Here is a 26,608-nt window from a genome sequence, read left to right on the forward strand (position 1 = left end):
TCTCAAATCAGACTAGAACTTGGTACAGCTCTCCAACTTATCAGTTCCAGTCAAACCATCCAGCCTATGCCAACATGGAAAGCGGACATTAAATGATGATGATGATCTTGTTTATTTTAGGTGCAGGCATGGCTGTGTGGTAAGTTTGTTTCCCAACCACATGATTTCCAGTTCAATTCTGCAGTGTGATTGGTACATTGGGCAAGTGTTTTCTACTATAACCCTGGGCTGACCAAAGCCTTGTGAGTGGATTTGGTTGATGGAAACTGAAGGAAGCTCGTGTGTGAGTGAGAGTTACTGTCTCCCTGACGTCACATGTAAGTCAGTGTCACCATCATGCAAATGGTATTCATTACTAATCTCTGCTGAATCTCAGCACAGAGACTCCAACATGAGAAAAAATATGGAAAGCAATCCTTGAAGCCCAGTGGAATCTCAGCTGAAGTTGTTAAATAATATTTGGGATACAGAGATATTACCAGAAGACTGTAAGCATGGCCATCTCATCAAGTTTCTCTGGAAAGGCATCACACTTCTTTCTATTCCCTGGTGTTCTTTGGAAGGATGTAAAATGAGGTGGACAAACTTTTAAGAGATAAACAAGCTGGATTCCAACAGGAGATATCATGCATTGAGCAGAGTAAAAATACTGCTTCAAAAATATGCTCACTTCTAACCTATGCAGCACAGAAAGGCTATCAAAGGCCCAGGAAAACTGATGAAAGGGATCTTGTTTCATCAGGATGGTGCTCCAGTACACAAATCCTTGGTTTCAATGGCTGCTGTACATTACTGTGGCCTTGAGCTGGTTGATCACCCTCACTATCCTCTTGATTTGATCCCATCTGACTATCATCTATTCCCCAACGTAAGAAAATACTTGGCTGAGAACCAGTATTACAACAATGATGATGTCCTATCTGCTGCTGCTGATTTCTATTTTTTTTGAGTAACAAGATGAAAGTTTCTTCACCAATGGGATCCAAGCACTGTAACACTGATGGAAGAAATGTGCTGGCCTCAAAGGGGGATTATGTTGAAAAATAAACCTCATTTGGTTGCATTCTGTGAGAGTATCATGGTCAGCCCATGAAGTTTTCAGCCAATCCTCATATTTTCCCATCCAGTCATGTTTTCATGGAAAATATGAAACAAACAGAACATTGCTTGCATGACACTGACACTTGTTTATGGCCAAAATTCAAGGCAAGGAGACACACACGCACGCACACACACACACACACACACAGAGGACTGGCTTCTTTCAGTAACTGCCTGCCAAATCCACTCGAGGTTTTGGTTGGCCTGAGGATACATTGAAGGCACTTGCCCATAATGCTATGCAGTGGGACTGAACCTGGAACCATGCAGTTGGGAAGCAAACTTTGTAATACAGTTATGCCTATACCTAAATGACACCCCCAAAAAAGCAGGTTACTCAACTGATTGATATGAAACCACCCACCAATACCTCAGCCTCTAGCTCCACAGATGTGTTATTTCCTCACTTTATCCTCTCTACCACTACTACTACTCTGGCCTCTGCTTCTGGAATCTAGCTAATCACATGCACCTCCACTTGCATCCATATGATTCACTTGTCTCCTCTCTCACTTATTTTATGTCCACCCCACCTCCCCCAAGCTGACCCCGAGGTCTAGTCCTGGTTGCTGTGTGGTGGCTTCTGTGCCTCAATAACCTTGAGAGCTATGCCGGAGAAGGCCCATCATGCTGGATAGGGTCAAAGGTTAGAAGCCAAACTGATATGGATCCCCTCTTCCTAGAAATAGAAATGAGTTTGCAAAGGGACAACACCCCTGCCTAGAAAAATGAATCAGTGTTAGTGAAACATCAATGACAATTCAAAACCAAGAAGATTTGGGAGAGGAAGGCCTTCCCTCAGGGAAACTCGACATGGTGCAGCAAAACCCAAAAGGAAACCAACATTCTGCATTACATGTCAGGCCTTGCACAGAAGGGAAGCAGAAGAGAGGAGACCATAAAACTAACTGGAAGCAGGATACTGTGGTAGATCTGAAAAAGCAGGGATCCAACTGGAGAGAAACAGAAAAGACAACCTAGAAGCATGAACCATAGAGAAAAGTTGTCAATGGCCTATATCCTATAGGGAGCAGAGGGCTTTGGTAAGTAGATATCCACCCTTAGCTGTACACTAAACATACCTTCCCAGTCCATCTTGCCCAGAGCATCATACCTCTAGAATTTTTTTTGCAACCCATGTTTTTTTGTATGACTGTTAACTCTCAGTAACATTCTGTAACAAAATTTTTATTTATTTTTTTTTGTCTTTGGTCAGTCAGTGTTATTTCTTATTTGCTTCTATCTAGAAATCAAAGGAAACGACTACTATTCCCTTCAAACTTTGCTTCTGTGACCAAAAACATCAATGTTTTGAAACTCACCTCTTTTCCATTACATTTCAGACAGATTCAGCACTGAGTTGCCAAAGCAGAAATATCATTATAGAATATTTTCTGCTCAGTACTAAAGATTTGATTGTTAATTGCTTGACCTTAAACCTCTTAATCATGTCCCTTAGTGGCTGGCAATATGTTTGTCTCTGATTACGACCAGGAGTAGTGGGGGGGGGGCATCATAACCATGTGTTGAGAAGGATTCCTTGGGGTTTGAATAAACGTAAGAAAAACAAAGTTTGAAAGTGATATTAGGGATTTTCCAAACTTTCTAGGGGTAAGCAAATAGGAAACAACAGTTGCTACCCAAGGACAAAAATCGTGTTACATAGTGTAATTGAAGAACATCAAATGTGTTGACCTCAGTTTACAGAGGGCCTGTATAAGTTATGGATAAAGTCCCCTTCTTCCAGAACTAAATCATAAAAAAAAATTGTCCAATATGTTTTCCTGTTTTTGAGGCAGTACGATAGAGTAAACCCCATCGTCTCTGTTTTAACGTCTACTTGTCCATGTTCCGAGACGCCTCACCGGAGCCAAGAAACAAAAGAAAAATAGTGTAATAGATGTAAAACGACTTGCTCTGAACGAATATGAAAAAAAAAAAAAAAAAAAAAAATGCGCTCTCGCGAAAGGCGGGGTGGGGCGAGGACTCGGAACATTCACATTGTCAGTCCATGGCCTCTAAACTATAGTGTTTGACCCGATGACAAAAAAAAAAAGAAAGAAAATTAGTCTAATAGGTGTAAAACAACTTGCTGGGAACGAATATAAAAAAAAATGCGCGCTCGCGAACGGGGCGGGGGAGAGGGCTCGGAACATTCACATCGTCACCACGGCGAATTGCTTCCCTTGCCCCATTCAAGTTTGCCTTTCGTCTAGATTTAAAACAATTTTTAAAATCATAAATTGAAAGAATACCTGACATTTCTCTCTCTCTCTCTCTCTCTCTCTGTCTTTCTCTCTCTCTCTCTCTCTGTCTTTCTCTCTCTCTCTCTCTCTCTGTCTTTCTCTCTCTCTCTCTCTGTCTTTCTCTCTCTCTCTCTCTGTCTTTCTCTCTCTCTCTCTCTGTCTTTCTCTCTCTCTCTCTCTGTCTTTCTCTCTCTCTCTGTGTGCACGCGCACGCGTGTGTGTAAAAGAATTCACCTTATGAACCAATAAATGGTGTTTCATCGTTCTTTCCAAAGAAATGAAGATTGAAACACAGAAAGAATTTGAAATCGGAATGAAGGGGAAAGAAGAAAATACTGCACTCTAAAATATACGCCACTCTATAACTGTTGCAGCGAGAAAATATTCATAACAACAATCATAATAATACAGAAAAATAACCAATCGTCACTCGCGAAAGAGCGTGACCTGGTTGCTGGTACCATATTTTCGCTAATTGCTTTTTGGTGCCTGTGCAGTCACGGGCAGACATAAAAACTCTCGCGGCACTTCCATCCCTTGACCTTCTTAAGATATAAGGATGATAAACAAAACAAAATGCTTTCCTTCACAACCTTGCTACCATGTAGGTGGCCAATCAAAATAATTAAAGAGAAGTGAAATCGATGTTACGAACGTTCCATAAACGTTGTTTATTCCATACAGCATATAAAGTTAAGCAATAGATGCAACATTTAAGGTGGTGAGCTGGCAGAAACGTTAGCACGCCGGGCTAAATGCTTAGCGGTATTTCGTCTGTCAAATTTCTGAGTTCAAATTCCGCCGAGGTTGACCTTGCCTTTGATCTTTTCGGGGTCGATAAATTAAGTACAAGATGTGCACTGGGGTCGATCTAATCGACTGCCACCCCCTCCTCCAAAATTTCGGGCCTTGTGCATAGAGTAGAAAAGGATATATGCAACATATATAAAGACATTATAATAACATTCACTCCCTTCATTCTTCTCTTCTCCCAACATTTCTCAATTCAATAATAGGCTATTCCCAAAATGTTATACTTTTATTCTTAACCTTTACTTAAAAACTTATTTCTTTTATCATTAAACAAATGATATTAACAATGAACGGCCTGTAAACTTTCGTTGTTTTTGTATTCGAATTCATCTTTTGCTATTGATTTGACTATAAATATGTAATATATATATATATATAAACAAGTAGAAAGATAAATTTTATTCAACGCATAGATACTGAACAGTATAGATATAAAGGATACAAGCCTTTTTTCTTCTTAAAAGCAGAAAAATTTGTCGACAGCTAAAAAAAAAAGAAAAAAAAAATTTAATTCTGCTTTTAAGAAGAAAAAAGGATTTTATTCTTTATATATATACTGTTCAGTATCTATGCGTTGAATAAAATTTATCTTTCTATTTGTTCTACCATACATTTCAGCGCTTCGAAAAACAAACTTGTTTGTTTACATACGGCATATATATATAAATCCCGTTTTGTCTCTGTGTGTGTATAAAAGATTATAACAGCCATATTTTTCAACTGATTTTCCCCAAACTGGGAACATACATTACTTATGTTCCAGAGATGGTTTTAGGCTCTTAATATTTTTCAAATAACGAGCTACGAGGCCCCTGGGGGCAGAAAATACCCGTTCCTGGCTTACGTGGAGAAGGGAGATAACTCTTTGCGAAGTTACTTTCAGAAATTGATTGTCTCCCTTATATATAATTGTCAAAAATTATCACAATCTCATCTGATATATAAAATAGAGATGTGTGTTTATTCGCTTTTCACGCGTATCTCTATCTCTCTGTCTACATCTATCTACCTATCTATCTATCTATCTATCTATCTACCTATCTACCTATCTATCTATCTATCTATCTATCTATCTATCTATCTATCTATCTATCTATCTATCTATTTCTATCTTATTTGTCTAACTAGCTAGCTCTCGCTCCTCCTCTCTCTCTAAATCACTCGCTCTCTATTATTTTCATTTTCATTTTTCAGACGCTATTGTGTTCACTGTAAGTTGTCAAACGCTATTTACAAACAACAACGACAAATTACTGACAGAAGGAAGTTCACAATTACTGATGAAAGTAATTTTATACATAATTTACTGACAGAAGTGACTTCATAAATTTCACTTAAATCCGGTTTAATTTCCCTACAAATTTCTTATTTACTTTCGCAACGTTTTGTGTTTTTTGTTGTTGACGGAATTAATGATAAAAGTAAGTTCATGATTTACTGACAGAATAGCTTCAAAAATTTCATCTAAATCCGTACACTTAGTTAATTTCCCTAAAAATTTTTTATTTACTTTTGTAACGGTTTTGTGTTTTTCTGTTGTTAACTGCTTTTTTCTGGTTCCTTCGATACTGGCTCTTTGGTTCACTAAGTAACAACTTTCGCTTCAACCCTTTACAATTCTTTATTTTCGGTAAAAAATTCTTATTTACTTTTTGCCCGTCGTATTAAGAAATATAATTTCTGTTACCCAGTTATTTTCATTGTTTACTATCTTCTGTATTACTGTATACGCATATAACTATGCCTAGAAGGAAAGAGTCAATTTTGTCTACAATGTCAATGTCAACCAAAAGAATGTCTCTGTCCAGGGAAAGAGAGACAACTGCAGAAAGGGAAGCATACCAAGCAACGAACAGACTGTGTACTACAAATGCCAGAGCATATCAAAGTGTTGAACAGAGTTATGCACAGCTGACAAGGAATAGAATATCCATTGCAGAACGAAGGGCAGTTGCAACAGCCCAGAGAAGTAACTTCCATGGAGCAGCTTTCAATTATGATCCAGCAGTTCATTATGCAGATGACACTAGAATTTCCAGTGGTGCAATGACAACTGAATGTATACATTGTAAAGCAGGGAAGTGACCTGGAGAACACCTGCACTGTGCTGCGGTGGTGGAAAAGTTAAACTCCCTGCAATCCCCCCACCTCCAGAGCCATTGAAGAAACTGTTGCCATCAATTGACCAAGATTCCAAGCACTTCCAAAACAAAATTTGACAATACAACGCTGCACTACAGATGACATCATTTGGGGCCACAAGAGATTTAACTGAGTCAGGATTCATGCAAACTTTCAAGATCCAAGGTCAGATTCTATTTTGTTTATGAACAGCCTTCAGAGGGGGCCTTGTAACAGGTTTTATGTTCTTGGCTACCTGCTTCAGGAGGCGACATCTGGTAGATTTCGAAATGTCTTCCCTACCACAACGTTTAAACGCTTCTCGACTAGTCAGACACGTGTTCTTCGCAACTTTGCTCGTTATACGTGACAGGGCACGCCTGGAAACAACCCTCAATTTACCCTTGTCAGTCCTCGAACGGACAGCAGAAGACTCCACACATTTCTTCACAGTTCGATTATCTCTTCCCAGGATCTTTGATATTTCCAATGTAGTTTTAGTTTTTCCAACCTCTGAGACGATGGTGGAAATCTTATTTAATGTTAAATCACGATTTTGACCCATAATAGCACTTTTTGGGGGCACTTGCCTTATAATCTAGGACGGTAAAATTGTTGCTGTTTCACGAAAATGGCCGCTGTTTGTTTACATTTGCGCAGATCCGATTTATTTTACTACAGTTTGCGCAGGCAGATGTCAACATTCTGTGAAAAAATATCTGAATTCGAACGAATAAATACTCTGTTATTTCGAAAAAACAGAGTTGCCTAATAATTTGACACGCAGTGTATATATATATATATATATATATATATATATATATATATATATATATATATATATATATATATGAGAGAGAATATACAAATAATAACAACAGACGAGGACAGGTGGTGTAAATAACAAAAGTATATATTAGTATGACGCTCGGGAATACGGAAAGTCTTTGACGTTTCGAGCTACGCTCTTCAACAGAAAGAATACGGAGACAAGGAGAAAAACACGGAGAAAAAAATTGAATAGTGTTCAGTCAACGGTCAATCATAATAATTGCCGAGTGAAACTAACACCTCGATCGCCATTACATACAAAACTACCTATCGCCATTCTTCTCATTTAAATATAAATAAACGCGAGCGTAGCGGAAAACATCAACCTTGTCATCACGTGACTAATCATTATTCGAATCGGCAACTTCTTCGAACCGTTCCCGCCAGAACGCAAACTGACCAATCACGGCCCTTAATAAGGTCACGTGATAGAGTATTTGTCTGAAACCTTCGGGAGCCGATAGTTTGTTATAAATAGCTTTAACTCGGCGGCCAAATTGGTCTCTCCAGTTTCTCTATAGAGACTGTGCCGTGTACCACACGACAGCAGCAGCAACAATCAGCCAGCGACCACATCAACAGCTTCGTCCAGCCAAAGATGCCCACCAACAACGTCGCCACATCAGCAACATGAGTCTACGACTACTGACCAGCATCATCGTCATGACCAACACGATTCTACGATTACTACTAACCAGCATCAATCTCCACCAGCGTCTACACGACTTTCTATGTACACCAATCCAAACCACCGCGGCACATCTCTCTCTTCGATTCTGTTAGGTGACTTAGCTTCGCCACGATAATAAACAGACAAGACATCTCAGCCAGCGACGAACATCTGTATAACAAGAATCACGGCCCGGCATCGATGCCACAACATCACAACTAGTGATCAGCTCTGCCACACACAGCCTCAACTACTCTCACATACAGACTTTTCCAATTGTGTACTAAAGAAGTGGTATAAATGCTCACGTGTTAATGACTTTTCCTATCTGCTGTAATAACTCACATACACACACATGTATCACTCACATACACACTTTTCTTTGTACGACGGCCTGTCTTTGATTATGTTCTTATATGTCGCATTCACACTCTCACATACACATACATCTTTTATGCCACAATAAATATTTCTGTTATTCTTATCATACGGTTGCCTTCTATAGTCTTCATTGCTGGTATTTACGAATGCACTAATGTTATCGAAGTATAACATTATTTGTATATCATCATTGGTATATTATTTTGTGTTCGACCGTGTGACGCGTTTAAATAAAAGGAGTCCTCTGTTTTTCCATTCGTCACCATTTCTCCTTTTTGAGTTCGCACGGTCGTCCTTACACATATATATAAATATATAAATATATATATGTATCAGGGTGAGTAAAAAATAGGCAACGTTTTGAAACATGAAATTCATCACAATATATTTCAATAATGCGGAAATTTAATTGGTCAAAGTAAGTACCTTTACAATCAACACATTTTTGTCAACGAGTTACAAGTTTGTTTATTCCGGTAACATAAAAATCTGGAATCCTGGAGCTGATTAACTCTTTGAACGCGCTTTCAGCATCGGTTTGATTTTTGAACTCCTTCTCTCGTAGGAAATCATCAAGGTGCTTGAAAAAGTGATAGTCGATAGGAGAAATGTCTGGGGAATAAGCTAGGTGAGGAAGAACTTCGTTGCCAAGTCCCCCCAACTTCTGGAGCGTCATTAGTGAAACGTGTGGTCGAGCATTGTCATGAAGAATGATTGGTCCTCTTCTGTTGACCAGTCTGAGACAGAGGAGTAGCAGTTATTCATTTTGGCAATTTCATGGCAATATGTTTCTACAATAATGGTTTTTCCGGGTTTTAAGAAGTTATAGTGGATGAGTCCAGCAGTACACCACAAAACAGTCACCATGACCTTCTTTTTGAAGAGCTCGTGTTTAGGGAAGGTTTTCGGTGCTTCATTTTGGTCCAACCAGTGCAAAGTACATTTTTTATTATCGTACAGAATCCACTTTTCATCGCAAGTTACAATACGGTCAAGAAATGGATCAGTTTGGTTACGGAGAAGAAGCGACAAGCAAATTTCATATCTGCGCATTTTCTGATTTTTATTCAAATCGTGTAATACCCATTTGTCGAACGTTTTTGATTTTCTGATCGCGTGCAAATGGTTGCAGGCAGTTTTCTGGTTAACTTGAACTTCTTTTGCCAGTTCTCGAGTGGTTTTACGTGGATCTTTCTTAATGACGGTCTTTAATTGACCACCATCGATGATAGATGGGCGTCTACTATGCTCACGATCTTCAATGGCTAGAGTAGAAGGGAAATTAGTCAAGGCGTTAGAAGAGGCGCTGAGAGTGGGCTCTGCACCCCAAGTTTTGATGGTCAAAAGCGAATTGAAGGGGGGAAAAGGAAAAACAAAATTATTGAAAAAAAAAAAAATGAAACCGGCGGGTTAAGTAAAACCCCAAAAGTCTATTTTTCATACATAAAGATTTATAATCATTTCATTTTTAACTCCATTCGATTTCATGATCCGATTTCATTATATCATTATAAGACTATTTTATAAGTAGCTAATGACTCGTTTGAGGGCATACCACCACCGGTTATTTAACACAGTGCTGGTTAATGCCTTCATTATTAACTTCTTAATCTGACTACGGTAAGCTTCGCAAGCGAAAAGGGACTTGTTCAACTTCCAGTAGCCAGACCCCTGCCTATGTACCACTTTATCGACGACTCCGGGCTATTTACAACAGAAAGATCGACAGGAGAAAGTAATGAGTCAGCAACTAGCTTACACAGAGAAGGGATACCTGAGGTCCAAGTGCTCGCCTCCCCAGGAGGAGACCGAGGGGGGAAAAACCTCTAAAGATGGAAAAAATGAGGCGGCGCCCTCGGACAAGTAGGCCATTACCCAGAGGGCAACCGCCAATAACGAAAAGGCGGAAGAAAAAGAAAAAAAGGAACCAGTAAAGGCCATAGAGACACCGTCTGAATAAATCATGGATTTTCATACGGTGACTCGTAAAAGAACGAAAAAAACAGACGGGGCCGCCAACCAAGTCACAAGCGGCGACTCCGAAAATAAAGCAAGCAAAAAAGACCTTTAAAAAAGTTGGACCAGTCACACGTCACTAATTTGGGATCCCTATAGGAGTCATAGGTAAATTGTGGACAGCTAAAACTAGACTTATCTCTAGAATTAACTATAATCCTACCTAAGTAAGACCTGATTGATCCATCGTTGTTACTCCAAGTCCACATTGGAACGCTCGGATAATCAAGTCTGTATCGATCTGCCAGCCTAAATTGCTTCAGCATGTCGACGAGGCGTGAGTCACTTTTCCTATTGTTCGAGCCCACGCTATCCTGGCGTTCATCTAGAATAGTGTTAAAGTCTCCTAGCATGACTAGTGTCTTTGACGTTACAAGAAGATTCTCCAGGCGTCGATAGAAATCATTCCGTTTGCCTACCGTGCTAGGTGCGCAAATGCCAATCAACCTGAAGGTTTTATCCCTGAATGCTAGATCCAGAACGACCAACTCACCTTCTGGGTCCACAAAGATCGCACATATCTGCAGAACCAAGTTTTTTCGGAGCAAGACTACAACGTCTCCCCTCCCTCCGGTCTGACAAGGAGACATGATTTTCTCATAAACATTCAAGAGGGTCGAGAAGGCCTGCAGCTTGTCCAACTTGGTCCCTGTAGCCACCATTACATCTATTCTATGTGACCTGAGGTCGTTGACGAAACAAGCTTGCTTCCACTTCAAGCTCAGGCCACGCACATTCAGACAACCTATACTGAGTGCAGCCATATCAAAAACGGAAAAGGAAAATTGCACTTACCTGCCCTTTTCATCTGTTGAGGGGGATTGATCTCAGTACCACTGGATCTGTTCCGCCTCCCCCTTCTTCTCTTCCAGGCTTGGCTCAGCCGGTGGGTTAAATATTTTTGGGAGCGCTTTAAGCTCTATAATGTCTGTAGACTGACTTGTTTTTACTCCTGTATATAGTTTATACGGAATTTTCCCGATCGAGTTGGGGTTTTTCCTTGTCGTCGTTGTAGAATATTTTTTATTGTAGATGGGGGCTTAATCACCCCTTCCAAATAACATTTGGTGCTTTTATACACCACCATTACTGCTTCTGGTTTGTCCTCTTCTTCCAGCTTTTAAATTTTGTATTCCCCCCCCACCCTTTTTTCTGTTTCTTTGTTTTTGTCACTTGATATCTCTAGTGACTGGTCCAACTTTTTTAAAGGTCTTTTTTGCTTGCTTTATTTTCGGAGTCGCCGCTTGTGACTTGGTTGGCGGCCCCGTCTGTTTTTTTCGTTCTTTTACGAGTCACCGTATGAAAATCCATGATTTATTCAGACGGTGTCTCTATGGCCTTTACTGGTTCCTTTTTTTCTTTTTCTTCCGCCTTTTCGTTATTGGCGGTTGCCCTCTGGGTAATGGCCTACTTGTCCGAGGGCGCCGCCTCATTTTTTCCATCTTTAGGTGTTTTTTCCCCCCTCGGTCTCCTCCTGGGGAGGCGAGCACTTGGACCTCAGGTATCCCTTCTCTGTGTAAGCTAGTTGCTGACTCATTACTTTCTCCTGTCGATCTTTCTGTTGTAAATAGCACGGAGTCGTCGATAAAGTGGTACAGCTAAATTTCACTGGCGTTGATCAGGTCATCTCTAAAGACTGAGAATAGCAGAGGTGGTGCAAGTATTAAGCTTTGTCGGATTGATGCATTGGTGATTGATGAACGAGTGATACTGAGGGATGATATATTTAAGAGGCTTCGAAGTCACAACAGCTACTTCCTATCATACTCCCTTGCATTCCAGCTTGGTGTAAAGTTCATCCCATCAAGCTTTGGCCAAAGATCCTTGCGCTATGCATCAAGGGAGTTCTTCTATTTCTGGGTAAGGGTATTCAGAAGATCTACTGTGCCATGGTTTGGTCGGAAGAAATCGAATTACTTTTAAGAGATGATTTGAATATTATATTATGAATGTGTCGCGCCTCCTTCCTTTAAACGGGAAGGAAGAGCTATTTTCATCGTACTTGTGGCTATGGCGAAAGAATGTGTATGGTGAACGCGTCTGAAAGGTCTAGAGACTTTCCTCTCTGGGCAATCTCTCATCAACTTCTTCAAGTATCACCTGAAGAGGAAAGTGAGAGTAGAAAGGGAAGTCTTGTCTAGTGAATGCTTCAAAAAAAGATGGGTGAATGTAGCAAGGATGGCACGTGTGAATGACGGAGCCACCTTGAGCATAACACTATAAAGGAGTAAAAAAATCCAGAAAAAAAACAAAAAGGCAAAAGAGAGTCACTGTTATAGTTTCTTCAATAACAATGACAATATTGACCAAGGTTACCGTGGTCTTTTCCGTGGGCTTTTCTTTCCACGGCTAAACCTAAACTGTCCTCCCCTCTTTTTACACGAGAACATTACTGTGATACACGATCCCTATTGATCACTTTTTTTTTCTCGATCCCTTTTGATCGAACTCCCCCCTTTTCCCCCTTCCTACGATCCCTTTTGATCGACACACCCCTGCTTTTTTTTTCTTCCTTTCCCCTTCCAAAAAGAAAAGCTCTACATTGTATTTGTCCCATCTTTGTTGAGCCCTGTGTGGCTAATAAAAGAAATGTATCTATCTATCTATCTATCTATCTATCTATCCCTCCCTCCATCTATTTATAGATTGATAGATAAATATACCCTTTGTGGGTTAACAAGGCTACCATAGGTTTCATACTGAGAGAAATCTCTCAACAATTATCCAAGGCAACCACATGGAAGGTTGGTACTTGTAGCCTTGTTAGCACACAAATAAAGACTATTTATTTAGCAATGCAATGTTGAGCACTCATTCTCACTGTTCGATATTAACGTGTATATATATATATATATATATGTGTGTGTGTGTGTGTGTATATATATATGTGTGTGTGTGTGTGTTAATATCGAAAATCTCACAACTTTAAGACAACTGGCGTTCACTCCACTAAAAACCAAAAACCTCGTCGAAATTATATGCAGTTTCTAGTTATGAATAAACAAACAAAATAAATAAATATTCTTATGATATATATTCCTTGCCACAGGTACGTATGACAAAAACCACAGCACATGAATACGCTACGTCCCCCCCCACCTCTTCACACTTCTATAATTTCAGTTTTATATTCTGACCCCTAACACACGACTTGGCCTCATGCAGCCGTCTTGGGAGGTTGACATGTCGATTGTCAGCTAACACAGTCAGTAAAGTTGACATCAAACTTGTGTCACCTCAACTCTATGTACAAACTCTGACGTGGTGGTGCATTCATTCATTCATACACACACTTCTCAATGAATGCTATGGAGAGAGGATTTGTAGAAGGTGGAATTGAGAAATACTAGAGAGAAGAAGAAGCAGAGAGTGGGAGAGCAAAAAAAAGAAAAAGAAAAAGGGGGCGTGACTAATAATGTAATATAATCACTCCACCTACTTTCACAATTTACTACCAGCCCTTGTACATCCTACATCCGATCCATTGTTATAAAGATTCGCTGCTGGGCGTGGAAATGGATAAGGATGAAAGGATGAAATGCGCTGCAAATACACACAGATGCACGCATTCACTCCTCCCACCAACACACACACATTTACGTGTACGCAGGTTCAGTAACGCCTATTTTATGTTAGAAATAAAGGACTTAATTGTATTTTAAATGGTAATGACGTTAGTTAAATCTTAAAACATTGCAAAACATTGTCTCTCTTTTCCTCTTTCCATTGTGTTTTCTTTGTTTCTTTGTTTCTTTGTTTCTATCTATCTATCTATCTATCTATCTATCCGTCTGTCTTGTTATTCATATTTATATTTTAAAATAAATATTGATATGTGTATTTTAAAGACAGTACGTTACGGTTTTCTGATGACAGGATGTAAGCCTACATACTTACATATATTTGTACGAGAAAGACACGAAAATAGACAGGCAGTCTGAGGGGTAGATAGATAGATAGATAGATAGATAGATAGGTGAGTTGGTAGGTAGATAGGTAGATAGGTAGATAGATATATAGATGGATAGATAGCTAGCTAGATAGATAGATAGTTAAGTGAGTTGTTAGGTAGGTAGACTGATAGATGGATGGATAGATAGACAGAGGTTAGATATATAAACAGACTGATATATATATATATATATATATATATATATATATATATATATATATATATATATATACTTTTATTCATTTACTTGTTTCAGTCATTTGACTGCGGTCATGCTGGACCACCGCATTTAGTCGAACAAATCGACCCCAAGACTTATTCTTTGTAAGCCTAGTACTTATTCTAGCGGTCTCTTTTGCCGAATCGCTAAGTTACGGGGACGTAAACACACCATCATCGGTTGTCAAGCAATAGTGGTGGTGGTGGGACAAACACAGACACACACAAACATATACATATATATATATACATACGACGGGCTTCTTTCAGTTTCCATCAACCAAATCACCTCTAATGGCTTTAGTTAGAAGACACTAGCCCAAGGTGCCAAGCAGTGGGACTGAACCGGGAAGCATGTGGTTATATATATATATATATATATATATATATATATATATATATATATATATATATGTATGTATGTATGTATGTATGTATGTATATATCTATATATATATATATATATATATATATATATATATATATATGTATGTATGTATGTATGTATGTATGTATGTATGTATATATCTATATATATATATATATATATATATATATATATATATATATATATATATATATATATATATATATATATATACATATACATACATACATACATACATACATATATATATATATATATATATATATATATATATATATATATATATATATATATATATATATATAATTCTAATAGAAAATTTTTCAAAAAAAATTTATCGGTGGATAGTATATTAAAAATATCTTTTGAGGTGAAAATTATAAACAATTATAAATAAGGGCAAAAGAAAAAAAAAATTCTTTGCCAAGTCTATTTTTGAGCATATTGGCAAAGAAATCTTTTCTTTTGGCTTTATTTATAATTGTTTATATATATATATATAGAAAGAGAGAGATAGACAGAGAGATAGAGACAGACAGAGTCAGAGAGAGAGAGAAAGAGGGAGAGGGAGAGTAGGGGCGGAGAGATAGAGGGAGAGAGGGAGTAGGGGAAATAAAGTGTTTGAGATTTATGCAAATTATGAGAACGTTAATGAAACATCTTTAATCACCATTATGTCGGTGACTGGGTTTGCTGGACGCGTGCGTACTTACGCACATGTGTGCGCGTGTGTTTATGTAAATGTGTGCGTGTATGCATGTATACCCTTTGTGTGTGTGTGTGTGTGTGTGTGTGGTCCTGGCACTAGCGTAGTTAGGCGGGGACGGTAGGAGTGGTCCGCCCCGCGCGACACTTTTAAAGGGGCGGCACTTTTATGTCTGCTGTAGGCAACGTTTTTTTTTGTGGTGTCTGGGGACGACAAACGGAAGGGCCGCCCCGGGTCACACACACTCTAGCTACGCAAGTGGCTCCTGGGTACGTACCCAAACAGCATCCGATTGTGGAACCCTGGTTCGGGATTTCCGAGGTTTTGAGGAGTGTGGAGCCACTCCTTAGCCAGTATTTTCCCTCTGTCTTCGCTGCCCTTGAGCAGTAGCACGTGTTAGGGTCCCAGTTATGAATTAGTTAGCATGCAGGCATTGTGGAGTGCAGAGAGCAGGGCGAGGCAAGTAAGACATTTTGGTCATCCACTGCATCCGTCTCCATCTCCAGTCATCTTGATCTAGTTTTGCCATAAGACTGAAGATGATTAAAAGAGAGAGAGAGAGAGAGAGAGAGAGAGAGAGAGAGAGAGAGAGAGAGGTTGATGTTGCGCGGCTTTTCTTCACTTTAAACAATCACAGCGCGAATTATCAGTCATCCGTCATCCCTTTAAAACAGTGGTTCTCAACCGGGGTCTAAATGACCCCTGAGGGCTTTTATAAGATCTTTGGGGGTCCACGCAACAAAATAGTAAATAAGGAATCCACATTAGTATTTTAAGGGCACCTGAAGAAATTTTGCTTTTGATGTATGTATCAGTATGCATTGCAAGAAACAGTTTGGTTTCTTTCTCTAACATTTTACACAGGCGGAGGTGTGGCTGTGGGGTAAGTGGCTTGATTACCAACAACATGGTTCCAGGTTCAGTCCCACTGCGTGGCATCTTGGGCAAGTGTCTTCTACTATAGCCTCGGGCCGACCAAAGCCTTGTGAGTGGATTTGGTAGACGGAAACTGAAGAAGGCCGTCGTATATATATATATATATATATATATACCGGAGTATATATAACAAAACTGTCCGATGAACGGGAACGTGAAACTCAGAGTAACGGTTTTTTTGTTATATTTTTGCTGCTTTTAAATAAAGTATATATATATATATATATATATATATATATATATATATATATATATATATATATATATATATATATATATGTATGTGTGTATATGTTTGTGTGTCTGTGTTTGTCCCTCCAACATCGCTTGACAACCGATGCTGGTGTGTTTACGTCCCCGTCACTTAGCGGTTCGGCAAAAGAGACCGATAGAATAAGTACTAGGCTTCCAAAGAATAAGTCCTGGGGTCGAGTTGCTCGACTAAAGGCGGTGCTCCAGCATGGCCACAGTCAAAAGAGTTCAACCTACTCAAGGAAATCTGTGAAGAACAAAATAGGAATTTTGACAGAAGTATCTATAAAACTAGCTTTTAGACATCGAATGGCTATCAGAATAAAATAATAATCAAAGGGGATCATAGCTAAAAAATGGTTGAGAGCCCTTGCTTAAAAAGGAATAGAGCAATTGTTCTCAACCATTTTTTACTTACAGACCCCTTTGATTCCTATTTTATTTGGGGGTAACCTCATAGCCATTCAATTTAAAAAAACAATCCTATTGTAATTTTATAATTTAAATATCATTAGAGATTATTCTTTTATTTGTTTCAGTCAATTGACTGCGGCCATGCTGGAGTACTGCCTTTAGTCGAACAAATCGACTCCAGGACTTATTCTTTGTAAGCCTAGTACTTATTCTGTCGTTCTCTTTTGCCGAACCGCTAAGTTATGGGGACGTAAACACAGCAGCATCGGTTATCAAGCGATGCTAGTGGGACAAACACAGATACACAAACATGCACACACACACACACACACACACACACACATATATATACACCCATGCATATATATATATATATATATATATATACGACGAGCTTCTTTCAGTTTCCGTCTACCAAACCCACAATCCACTCCCAAGCATGGCCGCAGTGTAATGATTGAAACAAGATATGTGTGTGTGCACGTTGTGTGTTTGTGCGCGTTGTGTGTGTGTGTGTGTGTATGTGTGTGTGTGTGTCTGTGTCTGCGTTTGTGTGTGTGTTTGCGCGTGCGCACTTTGTATGTGTGTGTGTGTGTGTGTGTGTGTGTGGTTACAGAATGGTGACTAGTTAAGAACATCATTTCGCAGTCATGGACTTCTGGGTTCGATCTCTTTGTTGGGTATCTAATCACTGGTCTTTTATCATAGCTTTGTGATCCAAGTAAAGTCGAGCAGATGGTTGTTTATACCCGTAATTTAAAGGTCCACCCTGATTCAGTCTGAGAATCACATCAATGATACATGTATTTGTAGGTGGAATATTCAGCCAGTTACAAGATGATGAGTTGGCAGTTCAGCTGATTAAACAAGTGGAAATTTATTGTCAAAGGCGACGGAGGATCCATTATGTATCTGTCTGTCTGTCGGTCTGTTTCTTTCCCTGTCTGTCCGTCTGTCTGGCTAGCGGGTTCAGTCCCACTGTGCGGCATCTTGGGCAAATGTCTTCTACTACAACTCTGAGTCAAACAATGCCTTGTGAATGAATTTAGTGGACGGAAATTATATGGAAGCATGTTGTGTGTGTGTGTGTGTGTGTGTGTGTGTGTATTAGCTGAGTAGCCTGTCGTTGTTGCTCAGTTTTCACAACAGAAGACCTTTATGACTATTTTTTGTCCCATGTCAGACCGTGTCTTCTCCAGTGCACCGTTTGGGAGCCTTTCCGTGATATACACACATGCACTTTCATTTATATCTTCTATCTTTTATCTTTTACTTATTTCATTCTTCAGACTACTGGCCATGCTGGGGCACCGCCTTGAATAATTTTTATTCGAATGAATCGACACCAATACTTTATATATATATATATATATATATATATATATATATATATATATATATATATATATATATATATATATATATATATTCTTTTATTCTTTTATTTGTTTCAGTCATTTAACTGCGGCTATGCTGGAGCTCCGCCTTTTGTCGAGTAAATTGCCCCCAAGACTTATTCTTTGTAAGCCTAGTACTCATTCTATCGGTCGCTTTGGCCGAACTGGTAGGTTACAGGGATGTAAACACACCAGCATCGGTTGCCAAGCGATGTTGTGGGGACAAACACAGACACACAAACATATACACACATATACATATACATATATATATATATATGTACGACGTGTTTCTTTCAGTTTCCGTCAACGAAATCCATTCACAAGGCTTTGGTCGGCCCGAGGCTATAGTAGAAGACACTGGCCTAAGGTGCCACGCAGTGGGACTGAACCTGGAACCATGTGGCTGGTAAGCAAGCTGCTTACCACACAACCACATTTATATGTATCAAATGTGCGTGTATTTGTTCCCCATCACTACTTGGCAAGAGTTCTCTGTTTGTTTACATCCATGTAACCTAGCGGTTTGACAAAATATACCGATAGAATAAGTACCAGATTTGAAAAATATATGCTGGGGTCGATTTGTTCGACCAGACCATTCAAGGCGGTACCTCAGCATGACCGCAGACCAATGACTGAAACAAGTAAAAGATAAAACAATAAAAGATGTATATACACACATATACACATATGTGCAGACTTGAATGTGTGTGTGCGTGCGTGCGCGCGTATGTGTGTGCGTATGTGTAAGCTCTACTCTTCACTCAAGAACTGCACAGACCGACCAGCATAAATACCAACAGTTACAAAGTGTCCATTAAGTAAAAGGTTAACAAACTGGTTTGAACATTTCGGAAGTCTTTTGGGAGAAGTTGCGACTCTCCCAGATGATAGAGAACTACCAAAAGTTATCCTTTCCGATACCCTTGATATTGCAGCAACACCTTTTAATTGTAATGAATCCAAATATGTTCTGAATTCTCTTAAAACTAAAGATTATGCAGTCCTGATAACATCCCTGTTATCAAATGAAAAGACATCATTTGTACTTTTTTATTTTTTATATATGACCTACTTCTTGATGTCTGTAATTGCAGTCTCAAACACTTTGTTAATTCAATCGTCTAGAGAAAGTCATTGATAATTCCAGTCCCAAAGAATTTTTTTTTTTTTTTCAAATTATTGATTATCTAACGCGCGTTATTTTTTGTCTTCTATTTTTTTACTTGCTTCAGTCATCGGATTGCGGCCATGCTGGGGCACCGCCTTTGAAAGTTTGATAAAAAAATCGACCTTGTTACTTATTTTTAAGCTCGGTGTTTATTCTATTAGTCTCTTTTAGCAGAACCGCGAAACTTACGGGGACGTAAACAAACTAAACGGTAGTGGAGGACAAGCATAAACACTAAGGCACCGCAGGAGAGGGTGTGTGGTAAGAAGCTTGCTGCCCAACCACATGGTTCCGGGTTCAGTCCCACTGCGTGGCACCTTGGGCAAGTGTCTTCTACTATAGCTACGGGCCGACCAAAGCCTTTTAAGTGGATTTGGTAGACGGAAACTGAAAGAAGCTCGTCGTATATATATATATATATATATATATATATATATATATATATATATATATATATATATATATATATAGTAACACAATCTGTATCACGTCCTCACGTTGTTGTTTTTTGTCTTTTTCCTTTATTTGAACCTATATATATATATATATATATATATATATATATATATATATATATATATATATATATATATATATATATATATATATATATATATATATATATATATCAAACCATATTCACTTACAAGACATTGAGAAGCCTGGAGATATAGCAGAATACACATGGTCATGGTGACGTATTGTTAGAATGAAATGGAAAATATGCCCGAGCATATGATATATGTATATCTACAATATATATGTGTATGTGTGCAATCACGCACGCACACACATTGTGTATGTGTGTATATATTTATATGCAAATATGTATGTATATGTATATATATATATATATATATATATATATATATATATAAACAAATAGTAAATGAGTATATGCATATATACGTACAGGTATGTGCATACCGACATCCACCTGTATGTATAGGTGCATATCTGGGTACAGGACATTGCAAACAAAACGTAGACGAGAAAACACACAAGCCACATAGAGAACATTCTTCTTCATCAGCTACCCCCGTTTTAACACTGGCGTTTCGAAGAGCTGGGCAGGATGCATCGTTAAAACGGCTCTTCCCATGGACCGCAAATTAAATTTGTATACACAAATTAAACCTTGCTATGGAGGAATGTAGTGGCGGACAAAAAACAAGACAGGAAAACAAACAGAAAAGGCTTTACGGCCAGACGAGAAAAATTATGTGTGTATGAACGCTGTGAGGCACGAACTTGAAAGTAGGGACGAAGTAAGTTCGCGTGTTTGCTCGGCGATAGCCAAGGAAGAAAAGGATATATATATATATATATATATATATATATATATATATATATATATATATATATATATATATATATATAATACAAATAATAAATGAGTATTTGCATATATACGTACATGTATGTACATACTTACATCTACCTGTATATATAGATGCATATCTGGGTACAGGACATTGCAAACAAAACGTAGACAAAATATGCATATAATGTACACATGAAAATGCATATTTACAAATATATATAGCTACACATCTATCTATCTATCTATCTATCTATCTATCTATCTATCTATCTATCTATCTATCTATCTATCTATCGAACATTGATTAAAACATTACTCAGTACATTTGAGTCTCAAAATTAATCGTTTTACAGGGAAAAGGTCAACGACCTCCAAGTTTCGCCAGTTTTTGGCTCCATCAGGCCCTCTGTGTGTGTATGATTGCGCGTGCGTAAGTTTGTGCATGTGTGTGTGTGTGTTTGTGTGTGTGTGTGTGTGTGTGTGTGTGTGTGTGTGTGTGTGTGTGTGTGTGTGTACTAGAATTGACTAATATTTTTAACCCTCCTTGTTGGCACCGATTTATTCCATTGAAACACACACACACAGATTATCTATCTATCTATCTATCTATCTATCTGTCTATCTGTCTGTCTGTCTGTCTGTCTGTCTATCAATGTCTGTGTGCGTGAGTCTCTCTCTCTCCATATATATATATATATATATAAATACATACATACGTATATGTGAGCTATACTCGTACAAATGTACACACACATACGCACGTCCACACGCACGCACACACACACACACACACACACACACACACACACACGCATGCACGCACGCACGCACGCACGCGCACTCACTAAAACAGACTCTCTCCCACACAGAATCTCTTACAAAGCTAATAAAAAGATCAGTTTATCGCCTGTCTCCCTCCCAATCAGCTGGTGGTTGTATCGATTAAATTATTGTTCCTACATTTTCAAAGTGACACTGGCTGCTGATGGCCGCCGACAACTGCATCCATACGTCTCTGTCTAGCTAGCGTTTCTCTGGAATAGAGAGAGGGAGAGAGAGAGAGAGAGAGAGAGAGAGAGAGAGAGAGAGAGAGAGAGAGAGAGAGAGAGCGGGAGGGAGTGAGGATATTTTTTTTTTTTTACACGCATGAATACGCTCGCATGAAGCGCAGTGGCCAACAGAAGCCAACTGTATCAGGCGAAACACAGGCACGGCATTTGGTGTCTCCGTCCCATTCTGGAATCTTCAAACATCGAAAAAGAAAGAAAAAAAAAAAGGCATTAGCAGAACCACATCAAATCTCATTACACTCGCACATACATACATGCATACACACATACAGACACATATATAAACATACACATGCAAGCATAAATTCACATGCACACACATATGTACACAAACAGGGATACTTACTCAAACACAAAAACACAACTCTATGCATATTTATATAGACATAGATATAGAATATTAACGCGGACACTGATGTGATTTTTGAAGCCGGTATAGGACAGGAAACTCGTTATACTTATATTTACCAAATGGAAACCAAATATTTTGAAGGAATATTTTTTTTGGAAGCCCAGAAATAAAATCATCGTGGACGAGAGTCTTTTATTCTTTGTCCTGTGGTACTTTATTTCGTTTTGGTGTGGCAACAACGATTTCGGACCATACTATGAACTTAATGTGAGTTACACAATCAGCAAAGCTGAAGAAATTTCGGCAGAAATAAATCAACAACAAACAAAAACAGAAAGACTCTTTTTGTTTACATCCAGAAATTTATTTCAAGTAATGTGCTTGTGAAACACCTACAATTAACAAGGTAAGGATGCATTCATGTGTATTTGTATTTATGTGTGTGTGTGTGTGTATGTGTGTGTGTATGTGTGTGTGTGTGTGTAAGAAAATGTGTATATATTTATGTTTATATATACATGTATATATGTACAAACATATATGTATGCATATATATGTGCATGTATATATATATGCATGTATATATAAATATATGTGTATGCATGTATATACATAAGTATATACATAAGTATATATATATGTATGTATATATATATATATATATATATATATATATGTATGTATATATATATATATATATATATATATATATATATATATATATATATATATATATACATATATATACGCACACACTCATACACATGCGCACACGCATATATATATATATATATATATATATATATATATATATAGTAGTGACCGACAGTACAGAGCGATTGTCAATGTTAATTCAGTGTATGAGTCTATCTATCTATCTATCTATCTATCTATCTATCTATCTATCTATCTATCTATCTATCTATCTATCTATATATATATATATATATATATATATATATATATATATATATATATATATATATATATATATATATATGTATATATATAAATATATACATACTTGTATATATATATCTATATATATATATATATATATGTATATATATGTATATATATAAATATATACATACATGTATATATATATATATATCTATATATATATATATATATGTATATATATATATGTATATATATAAATATATACATACATGTATATATATATATCTATATCTATATATATATATGTATATATATATATGTATATATATAAATATATACATACATGTATATTTATATATATATTTGCATATATATATATACGTGTATATAAATGTATGTATATATATATATATATATATATATTTATATATATATGTATATGTATGTTTGTTTGCATGTATGTATGTATATATGTATATATGTACATATATATATATGTGTGTGTGTGTGCGTATGTATGTATATATATATATACATATATATACATATATATATATATATATATGCATATGTATATATATGTATATATATATATATATATGTATATATATATATATATATATATATATATATATATATATATATATATATATATATATATATATATATATATATATATATATATATATATATAGGCGACCGAAGAAGTGCTATGCGATTCTCAATATCAATTAATAATTTAGTAATTCAATATAAAGTCTACTATACTATTTTACTATGGTATGTAATTTTGTTAGTTTTCGCTTCTGTTTCGTTATTTTCAGCTTTCAGCATTAAATTCTTCCAATTTTTAAAACGTTTATCTTCTGAGAAACTTTTCAATGTCTTACAAACTCGACGGAGGAAGGCGACTGGACCGTTTACATGCAACAACGGTTTCTTCTTTTCTTCTTTTACCAACTTGATGACTGTTTGCCTTATCAAAGATACCTGATGAATGCGAGTTCCTGCTTCATACACTCTGACGTGTACCCATATAGACGCACACACATGCTCACCTTACCCGTGTGTGTGTGTATACATACACACGGGATATATATATAAACAATATTTGAGTATATGCATAGATATGTACATGTATGTACATACCTTCATCTACATGTACATATAGATACATATCTGGGTACGCGACGTTGCAAAAAAAAACATGGACAAAATGATAAACAAGGTACAAAAAAAAACAAGCAGGCCACATAGAGTACATATCCTTCATCAGCTGCCACCATTAAAACACTGGCGTTTCGAAGATATATATATATATATATATTGATAGAAATGGTAAGACAACAAAAGAATGAAAGAGACCTCGATATTATGTAAATAGAGGAATCTATCCGTAAATATATGTGACAATTATTCGGTAGCCATGATATCCGAAACTCGGAGTTTTATCATGGCTACCGAATAATTGTCACATATTATATTTGCACACACACACACACACACACACATATGTATGTATATGTATATATATACATATATGTGCATATATATGCACATATATATGCATATATGCATATATGCACATATATATATATGTATGTATATATGCATTTGTGTGTATGTATATATATATATATGTATGTATATATGCATTTGTGTGTATGTATATATATATATATGTATGTATATATGCATTTGTGTGTATGTATATATATATATATATATATATGTATATATATATATATATATATATATATATATATATATATATACATACATACATGCATACACACACTCATATATATCTACACACATATATACACAGGAATATATTTTTTAATTTTTACAAAGAAAAGATTGATAGTGACTTCCAGGGTTCAATATATGAATTTATATAATTACATACATACATACATACATACATACAAACATAATGCTATCTACTATACCCGGCCCTGCCAGAGTTCATTAACACCTACAAGAACGACAGCCCCACGAATTCACTATATTTTGGATAAATTGCCTTAAAAAAAAAAAAGATGCTGAAATGTCCAGCTAGCTCGGGACATTCAAACACCTGTTACAGTCAAACCATCCAAAAATGGTCCACGTCAGGATTTATAGAGAAAAAAACGCACAATATATATGGCTGTGTGGTAAGAAGCTTGCTTCCCAACCACATGGTCTCGCGTTCAGTCTCACTGCGTGGTACCTTGGGCAAGTGTCTTCTCTTTAGCCTCGGGCCGACCAAAGCCTTGTGAGTGGATTTGGTAGACGAAAACTGAAAGAAGTCCGTCGTACACACACACACACACACACACACACACACATACGTATGTATGTATGTATGTATGTATGTATGTATGTATGTATGTATGTATGCATATATATATATATATGTGTGTGTGTGTGTGTGTGTGTATGTGTGTGTGTGTGTGCGTGTTTGTCTCTGTGTTTGCCTACACTCCATAGTTTGACAATCGATATTGGTGTGCTTTCGTCTCCTTAACTTAGCGCTTCGGCAAAGGGCCGATAGAATAAGTACTAGCGTTTCAAAGAATAAGTCCTGGGGTCGATTCGTTCACCTAAAACCCCCTTAAGGCGGTGTTCCAGTATGGCCGTAGTCAAATGACTGACACAAGTAAAAGAAATACACACACACACACACACACACACACACATATATTTATAAATAACCGTATATGGAATACAAGAGTAACAAAATTTTACACCGGCATTTTTTAATACTTTTAGGGAAAAAAAACCAACTCTTTTTCTATCCGAAAATGCTGCATAAGTTTATAGAATTTTCTCCAAATTAATTGCTTTTCTAACCACTAAATATTTTCAGTTTCTGCTTGAGGTGTGGGTTTACTAAGTTTTTAGGTTCATTATTTGGAGCTAAAATGGGCCAAATTTCAGAAAAAATACCCAGTGTATGTCTTTCTTTTTTGAAAAGATCTACTCTCTATGTAAGATTTCAACTACCTTGGTGTCGAGGTGTGGTCTAAGGTTAGAACTTTAAGATGTGTGTGCGCGCGTGCGCGTGCATGTATGCATGCATGCGTGTGTGTGTGTTTGTATGTGTGTGACTGTGTTTCTATACATTTATATATACATGTATATATATGTAAATATGTGTATGTGTGTATGTATGTATATGTATCTATCTCTATATATATGTATATGTGTGTGTGTGCGTGTATCTCTCTCTCTCTCTCTCTCTCTCTCTCTCTCTCTCTCTCTATCTATCTATCTATCTATATGTATGCATATATACACACCTACGTGCACACGTGTGTGTATGCCTTTGTATTTGCGTTTGTCTACCTTTACTTG

The 26,608-nt window shown here is 37.2% G+C and overlaps 1 protein-coding gene across 2 annotated transcripts in view; it reads left to right on the forward strand.

Moving 5' to 3' along the window:
* The first annotated feature begins 21,902 nt into the window (after nt 1-21,902).
* The window catches only part of LOC106875330 (uncharacterized), a 104,886-nt gene continuing 100,180 nt past the window's right edge, over nt 21,903-26,608 (forward strand). The window contains exon 1 of one of the 2 annotated variants that reach the window (XM_089346982.1): nt 21,903-22,769. The gene's annotated coding sequence lies outside the window, so the exon portion shown is untranslated. The remainder of the gene's footprint in view (nt 22,770-26,608) is intronic. The other variant, XM_014923420.3, reaches the window with a different exon arrangement.

Source organism: Octopus bimaculoides, chromosome 2 (genome assembly GCF_046866305.1).
Source record: "Octopus bimaculoides isolate indiv1 chromosome 2, ASM4686630v1, whole genome shotgun sequence".
Taxonomy (NCBI): domain Eukaryota; kingdom Metazoa; phylum Mollusca; class Cephalopoda; order Octopoda; family Octopodidae; genus Octopus; species Octopus bimaculoides.